The 9,046-nt window shown below is 41.5% G+C and overlaps 1 pseudogene; it reads left to right on the forward strand.

The window, feature by feature from the left end:
- Positions 1-1,631: 1,631 nt before the first annotated feature.
- Positions 1,632-5,018, forward strand: LOC120237508 (annotated as a pseudogene).
- The last annotated feature ends 4,028 nt before the right edge of the window (positions 5,019-9,046 follow it).

The raw sequence follows: 9,046 nt of genomic DNA on the forward strand, positions 1-9,046 counted from the left end.
AAAGGAAGGAGGGGAGGAGATGGAGAGGAAGAATCCTTTTAGGGGAGATGAAAGGGGGTTGACAGGAGATAGCAAAATAAAGATCCCCAATATGAGATAAGGTTGGACTAAAGCCCAGGAGAGCAGTCTTTAGGGAATGATCCAGAAATTCCTTCTACATCCAGTAAGCCAGAAGTTCTCACAGACCCCTGAGGAGATAGAAGGCCAAATTGCAGGGGATACTAGGTACAGAGGCAACCAGCTGGGAGTTTAAATGCAGGGAAGAGGAAAGACTACAAGCTGCTATTGGCTGGAGGAAGCAGCTCACCAAATCTATGTGTAGTAGGGACAACCCGAAGTGCCCTCACCATCTGGACTTGTGTAAGGTTGTCTAATGTCCAAACTGCTAGTAAATTCAAGTCAAGAAAGGAGGCTAAAACCCGAGTGCCCAATTAGATGTTCCAGCCAAATTAGTGCAAGAGATGTTACATATGTTTTGATAAGAAATCTGTACTGTAAAACTCATGTTTTGATGAATTTTAAATTTTCTATTGATTTTTAGAGACCACTAGTTATGTTTTAATACAGCATCTACTATTTAGATGGGGTGGGCAAAAGGTTACTACACATGTATTTTTAGAAAAAGTCTGATGTTGTTCTAATGAACTGAGAAGAAAAGGAATTTGTTCACGTATCTCCTGAGATAGCAGAAAAGAGCCGAAGGCTCTACCAGTTGGATAATGTGATCGTGGTGATAGCTATCTTCACGTGACACTGTGAATCTTTAAGGGAAACTTGAGAAGGAAAATCTCAGGTGAAAAGGGCAGCTGACCAAGCAGCTTCTAGTCTTGCTCCTTACTTTTGCCCTTCGACTTAGCGTACTACCGCATTTCCAAATTATCAGATGGAGTATTGCCACGGCCGACAGCGCCCAGTAAGCTGAACACTCTCTTCCATTAAAGTATGGAGATTATGTCAAAGGGTGTGGCTTTACACAAGCCTCACTGACAAGCTGGGGCCAGAGGCTTTGAGTTTTGTTTTAATAAGCTGCTGTTGCTTTTGTCCTTTCATCATCCTTTCTATAGAGCCAGAAGGAAACACTAGAACTACAGCAAAAAGAGACTTGGTGAAACCTCAGATTCCTTATAGATGAAAAAAGCTATGACACACTACTCCGTTCCTGTTTGCCACACACACACAAAATTGCATTGCTAAACTAAGTGTACTATTTACCACTCTACGTAAAGCCAAATATAGCCATTTGCTCTGCTGCACGTCACAGATCCTGTGTTTTTTACCAGTTGAAGGTTGTGGCAATCCCGTGTCAAACAAGTCTGTGAGTGCCATTTTCCCAATAGCAGTTGCTCATTTTATGTCTCTGTGTCACATTTTGGTAATTCTTGCAATAGTTCAGACTTTTCATTACTATATTTATTATGGTGATTGGGATCAGTGATCTCAGATGTTACGGTTGTAATTGTTTTGGAGCATCACAAACTGTGCCCACGTAAGACGGCAAAGGCAAACTTAATCAATAAACAATGTGTGTGTTCTGACTGTTCCACCAACCACCTGTTTTTCCATTTCTCTCCTCCTTGGGCCTCCATATTCCTGAGACACAATATTGAAATTAGCCAGTTAATAACCCTGCGATGGCCTGTAAGTGTTCAAGTGAAAAGAAGAGCTGCACATCTCACACTTTAAATCAAAAGTTAGAAATGATTAAGCTTAGGCAGGAAGGCATGTGGAAAGCTGAGATAAACCCAAAGCGAGGCCTGTGTGCCAAACAGAACTTAGCCAAGTTGTGAATGCAAAGGCAAAGTTCCCGAAGAAAATTAAAAGTGCTACTTCAGTGAGCACATGAATGATAAAGCGTAACAGCCTTATTGCTGATATGGAGAAAGTTTCAGTGGTCTGGATAGAAGATCAGACCAGCCACAACATTCCCTTAACCGAAGCCTCATTTAGAGCAAGACCCTAACTCTTTTTAATTCTATGAAGGCCGGGAGAGGCGGGGAAGCTACAGCAGAAAAGTTGGAAGCTAGCAGAGGTTGGTTCATGAGGTTTAAAGAAAGAAGCCATCTCTAAAATGTAAAAGGACAAGGTGAAGCAGCAGGTGCTGATGTAGAAGCTGAAGTGAGTTATCCAGAAGATCCAGTAAGATCATTCATGAAGGTGGCTACACTAAACAACGGATTTTCAACATAGACATAATTCCCTTCTATTGGAAGGAGATTCCACCTAAGATTCTCATAGGTGGAGAGAAGTTCACACCTGGCTTCAAGGGATAGATTGACTCTTTTAAAACAATTTTTAAGTTTATTTACTTATTTTGAGGGGGGAGGGGGAGGAGCAGAGAGAGAGGGAGAGAGAATCCTAAATAACTTCCACAATGTCAGCACAGGGCTCAATGCAGGCCTTGAACCCATGAATGGTGAGTGATTGACCTGAGCCGAAACCAAGAGTCAAATGCTTAGCCAACTGAGCCACCCAGGTGCCCCTAGACTGACTCTATTTTTAATGGCTAATGCAGGGGCACCTGGGTGGCTCAGTCGGTTAAGCCTCCGACTTCGGCTCAGGTCATGATCTCACGGTTCGTGGGTTCAAGCCTCGCATCGGGCTCTGTGCTGACAGCCCAGAGCCTGGAGCCTGCTTCAGATTCTGTGTCTCCCTCTCTCTCTGACCCTCCCCTCCTCATGCTCTGTTTCTCTCCCTCTCTCAAAAATAAATAAACACTTAAAAAAATGGCTAATGCAGCTGATGACTTAAAGTTGAAGCCAATGTTCATTTACCATTTTGAAAATGCTATGGTCCTTAAGAATTATGCTAAATCTAACGACTTATCAAATAAAGGGTTAGTATCCAAAATCTATAAAGAACTTATCAAACTCAACACTAAAAAACAAATAATTCAGTGAATAAGTGGGCAAAAGACATGAATAGACACTTTTACAAAGAAGACATCCAGATGGCTAACAGACACATGAAAAAATGCTCAACATCACTCATTATGAGGGAAATACAAATCAAAACCACTAGGAGATACCACCTCACACCTATCAGAACGGCTAACATTAACAACTCAGGAAACAACAGATGTTGGTAAGGATGTGGAGAAATTGCACTGCTGGTGGGAATGCAAACTGGTGCAACCACTCTGGAAAACAGTATGGAGCATCTTCAAAAAGTTAAAAACACAACTACAACTCAGCAATTGCGCTACTAGGTATTTATCCAAAGGATACAAAAATGCTGATTTGAAGGGACACATGTACCCCAACGTTTAGAGCAGCACTATCAACAATAGCTAGAGTATGGAAGGAGCCCAAATGTCCACCGACTGATGAATGGATAAAGAAGATGTGATATATATATTCAATAGAATGTTACTTGGCAATCAAAAAGAGTGAAATCTTGGGGCGTCTGGATGGCTCAGTCGGTTAAGTGTCCAATTTCAGCTCAGGCCATGATCTCACGGTTCGTGGGTTTGAGACCTGTGTCGGGCCCTGTGCTGACAGCCAGCTCAGAGTCTGGAGACTGTCTCAAATTCTGTATCTGACCCTGCCCTGCTCACAGTCTCTCTCTCTCTCTCTCTCTCTCTCTCTCTCTCTCAGAAATAAATAAAACATTTTTAAAAAAGAATGAAATCTTGCCATTTGCAACTATGTGGATGGAACTAGAGTGTGCTATGCTAAGTGAAATAAGTCAGTCAGAGGAAGACAAACATCGTATGATTTTACTCATATGTGGAATTTAAGATACAAAACAGATGAACATAAGGAAAGGGAAGCAAAAACAATATAAAAACAGAGAGGGGGACAAACCCCCTGTCTGAGACTCTTAAATACAGAGAACAAACTGAGGGTTGCTGGTGGGGTGTTGGGTAGGGGGAAGGTCTAAAGTGGTGAGGGGCATTAAGGAGAATACTGGTTGGGATAAGCTCTGGGGGTTATATGTAAGTGACGAATCACTTAATTCTACTCCTAAAAATAATTTTTGATTAAGAAATAAGAATGAAATTTTAAAAAATTATGCTAAATTTACTTTGCCTATGCTCTATCCAGTGAAACAACAAAGCCTGGGAGACAGCACATCTATTTACAACATAGTTTACTGACTATTTTAAGCCCACTGTGAAGACATAATGCTAAGGGAAAAAAAAGATATCTTTCAAAATATTACTGCTCATTGACAACGTACCTGGTCATGCAAGAACTCTGATGGAGATGTACATGTACCACGTACAGTGTGCTGCTAAAACAACATTCCGTCTGCAGCCATTGATCAAATTGTTACTTTGACATTCAAATCTTATTATCTAAAAAGTACATTTTATAAGGCTATAGCTACCATAAATAGTGACTTTTCCAATGGATTTGGGCAATGTCAACTGAAAACCTTTCAGAAAGGATTCACCATTCTAGGTGCCATTAAGAACACTTGAGGCTCATGAGAAGAGGTCAATGTTAACAACATTAATGGGAGTTAGGGAGAAGTTGATTCCAACCTTCACGAATGACTTTGAGGGATTCAGAACTTCAGGGGAGGAAGCTATTGTGGTGGAAATAGTAGAACTAGAGGTGGAGGCTGAAGATGTGACTGAATTACTGCAATGTCTTGATAAAGCCTTAATGGATGAGCAGTTGCTTCTTATGGATGAACAGAGAAAGTGGTTTCTGAAGATAGAATCCACTCCTGGTTCTAATGCTGTGAAGACTGCAGAAATGATAGAAGCGATTTATAATATTAATCAACTTAATTGATAAAGCAGTGGTGGGGGTTGAGAGGACTGACTGCAATTCTGAAAGAAGTTCTACTGTGGAGAAAATGCTATCAAACAGTGTCACATGCTACAGAGAAATTATTTATGAAGGGAAGAGCTAATTATGGAGCAAACTTGATCATTTTAAGAAATTGCCACACAGATGCCTCTATCTTCAACAACCACCATACTTATCAATCAGTAGCCATGAATATCAAGGCAAGACCCTCCACCAGCAAAAAGATTACAACTCTCTGAATGCTCAGATGATGGTTAGCATTTTTTAGGAAGAAAGCATTTTAATTAAAGTATATACATTGTTTTTTCAGACATAGTGTTGTTTCAGACAAAGTGTGCAATAGCACACTCAGTAGACTACAGTGGAATTTGAACATAGTTTTTATATGCACTGCAAAACTAAAAATTTCATTGACTTGCTTACTTGCAATATTCACTTTATTGTAGTGGTCTGGAACTGAAGCTGTGATGTCTTTGAGTCAATGGCTGTATAATGGTTAAAGGATCTCTGAAAAGATCTTGCAAATCACAGTAGCTGTCATTCTGAGTCTTTTGGCAGTCTCTACTTCTGCTCTCACACTGAAGGTAGAACGTGTAACTGTAATGGGCCAGGGTTAACTCTAATGGTAACTCTCAAACCCAATCCACAGGGATCTGGATTTTGTTTCTCTAAACCAGATCAAGAAGTTTCTTCTCATCGGTTTTACCCCCTTTGGAGTGGGAGAGCGTAGATGAAAGAAATAGTAACATGAGTTCTGAGTGCAAAGGCAGATAGTCTAAACTAATTAAAATGGGTACTTACAAAATCTAAAAATAAAAACTATGCTTTTTCTTTTAAATGCCAATGATAGTTGGCATTTCTATACAGGAAGGACGGTGGCTTGCTTTTCATATTCATCTGGGACTATAAAGCCTTTGATTGAGCACCTAAAATGTGCAATCGGCATTGCTCATTAATAATAGTCTGTATGCAACACTTGCCATGTCTTCGTGTGTTTGTTTCGTCTTCCTAAACTCCCAGAGGACAAAGACTGCTTTACCTTTCTTCGACAGCCCTCTGCCGAGAAGATGCTTCCCTGAACTTGCACATTCTTACTCTGAGGGTCCTGGGTACATCCTACTTGTAGTCCCTGTTAAGATTTGTAGCACAACACCAGACACGGTGTAGGCACTTGTGTTTGTATCTGAAATGTGGTGGTTGACTCATGAGCCAGTGGTGTGCTGGAGCCTCTCAAAGGAGCCCTGGACCCAGCTTGGGCACATCCCTTCCCAGCTCTAGGTCTAATTACCTCATCTTGGTCGTTTGAGATAGGCCACGGTGGAAGCATTGACATAATGGAAACTGTCCAGTTGATCTTAAGCGTCCTGAATATAAGCACTTTGTCTTCTACTTCCTTTTTAGTCCATCTATGTTATAATCTGTTTTACATTTAGCAGCTAGTCTTTCAAGGGAGAACTGTGCTTTGGGTAACTATATTTATCTGTTTTTAAAAAATCATTTTTAATTTATTAAAGTAATTGGTCTGTAGATGCCTTTTTATATTATTTTGGATGTTATTTTTGGAAAAGAATTATTCCCTTACTTGGTTGATATAAAGAGTAGTTATCAAGAAAAAAAATGGTACTCTAATTTTGCCCAAAGTATTATTAAACAATTAGTAAAGGCTCTAAATTTCCTTCTCTTAATGACCAGAAAATTAAATTGTTGCTTTGTAAAATTAGAAAATAGGTGTGTGTACTAGAAAGTTAATTCCACTGCATCAAAATTAGCCATTTGGGGAGCTCTATTACCATCGGACAAAATAATTGCTATTTAAACCAAATACATAATACTTTTTGTCTAAAATGGGCTTCGTGATTTTCAAATATGAACTTTCACTTTCCAGAACGTGCACTAGAGATAGGATGGTCTTTTGAGGTTCAATCAACTTTTCACAGGAAGAGTGATGCCTCCTACTCTTCGGGAAGGCAGTAAGGTCCTGTGATTAGGAAGAGAGGCCTCAGGGTTCTGGCCCCAGACACTCTATTGGTTTCTGACTTAGAAAAAATCACTTCACTTCTCAGTGCTTGGTTTCTTCATAAGAAAATGGAGATGATAATAGAACCCGCTTTGTACGAGGATTAAATGCATCAATACTGTATGTGTAAAACACTCGGAGTGATGCCCAGTCTCGGTAAGTGATCATCGCTTCTGCTTCCACTGCTTTTCCTCCTCCTCTTCCGCCCCCTCCTCCCTCTCCCTCCCCTTCTCCCTCCTCCTCCCTCTCCCTCCGCCTCCTCTTCTCCTGCCCCTCTTCCCCTTCCCTTCCATCTCCTACCTCCTCCCCCTTTCTGTCCTCCGTCTCCTCCCCTCTCGCTCTCCTTTCCCCTCCTTCTTCTCTCCAAGCACGTAATCTCAGAGATACTGGGTATTTAATAAACGTGTCTGAATCGGGTGATTAAATGATTGATTACAAGCATGGAGCAAAGGTACAAAGACTGATTGCCTATTGGGTACCAAGACACAGTGGTGATGAGCAAGAAAAGATTTCTGACCTTATAAGGTTTACATTTTAGCTGTGTATTGCGGAGTCCAAAATGTATGGGAAACTGGTCTTAATGTTCAGGGAGTGAAAGAAAGGTCTGAATTGTAAACTTCCTGGCAGTTTGTATTCAAGGTTATATTAAAGAAAGCATGAATGAACAGATAAAAAATTGGCTCTGTGTAGCAGAGATCCCAAATAGCTGCTGCATAAAGAAAATAGAAAATTGTTTCTCATGTAACTGTTCAAAGGCAGGAAGTCCAAGGCTCCACAAGATTGTCCAGGGACTTGGGTCCTCCAAGGTCTACCATTGCTAGGGTGTTCTCTGTCTGCAGGGTTCTGGGCAGCTCCCCATCACATCCACATTCCAAGCAATGGGTGGAAGGAAGGAGGAAGACCATGTCCCCTCCTCTAAGGGAGATGTGGGTATAAAATTACATTCTTTGCTTCTGTGCATAACCCATTAGGTGGAACTTCACAGAGCCACCCCATCTACAAGGGAGCAAAGGACAGATCTGGAGGGATGACTGATAGCCTTGGCCACATTCCATCTCTTTGAACATGTTTGTATTATTCATTCTCCACAGAGAATACCCTCATCCCTTCCCAAGGAATACAGTCCCAAAGCTTCATCCGTTTCCTGCATCTAGGTCAAGATTGAGGATTCTCTGGATGAGATCAGCCCTCTATATCAAGGATCCTGATGTGGCTCTTTATAATATGGTGGCCTATAATTATGAGACAAATCATCTGTCCCTGAATACCCAATATAAAAATGAAGGAGCGGGGACAGGATGACAGAAATAAAACTCCCACTGGAAAAGGGGAAATGGGAAATGCACAGCTGCCATCAATCTATGAGAGTGATCAAGTCCTGTTGGGAAGGAGCTGTTCAAACTCCTTCCCTGCTGGGGCCGTGAGCCCTTCAGTCAGCTAGTCTGGCAGCTGTGACATTAGCTCTCTAGGAGGACTTCCTTTATCCATTGTCTCTCATGGCTGCATCTGAAGCAGGCACTGAAGAGTTTCGTTTCTTGGGGCCACCACAGCTTCCACACTCCACTTCTTGTCGATGTCAATTTATAGATCCAGGAGTCGGGTGGATTTGTCACGGATTTCGGCAGGCTGGTTTTCTGGCTTCTTTGGCAATATTCTTTTATAATTATAAGAATGCCTTCCAGACCATTTGTTTCTGCTCAGCTCCATGTGTGAGTAATCACAGCTAAGGTTCTGGACTTGATATAGATTTTAAGACTAAGCATTCTGGTCTTTATAAGGACCTCAGTGTGACTTAGATTCCCAAAAGAAAGATTCGCTTGTAGTGAGACTTGATGCCACTTTTCTGCCCCATGTCGATAAGGGTGTTAAATTGGTATCCCACCCGCCCGTCAAAAGAGGGTTATCCACTTAATCCTAGCCCCAGGTTCAGCTCCTGGTTGTAGAGCCACAGTATTCCAAGCTGTCCTTAGGTCCACAAGCACACGTCAATACCCTGAGAGGGCAAGAATGATCAATCTTCCAACCTAATTCTACAATAAAGTCGGCTTCCTTTCTCTAAGAGTCCAAGTAAAAAACATCCTCCCTTGAGGTTGTCCCTGTAATCACCTGAGAACGAGATCACACCCAGGACTTTAGAAAGGACATCTTCTGTGGTACCTTGTCCAGAAACACATCTCCTCTGGCTCTGCCCAGCATGTAAACTACATGAACCAGGGAAATAACTGACCTAGGATAAAGACTTTGTCACTTAATCTCTTGAGACTTTAAG

This window comes from Hyaena hyaena, unplaced genomic scaffold, assembly GCF_003009895.1.
Source record: "Hyaena hyaena isolate Hyena2069 unplaced genomic scaffold, ASM300989v1 scaffold_182, whole genome shotgun sequence".
NCBI lineage: Eukaryota > Metazoa > Chordata > Mammalia > Carnivora > Hyaenidae > Hyaena > Hyaena hyaena.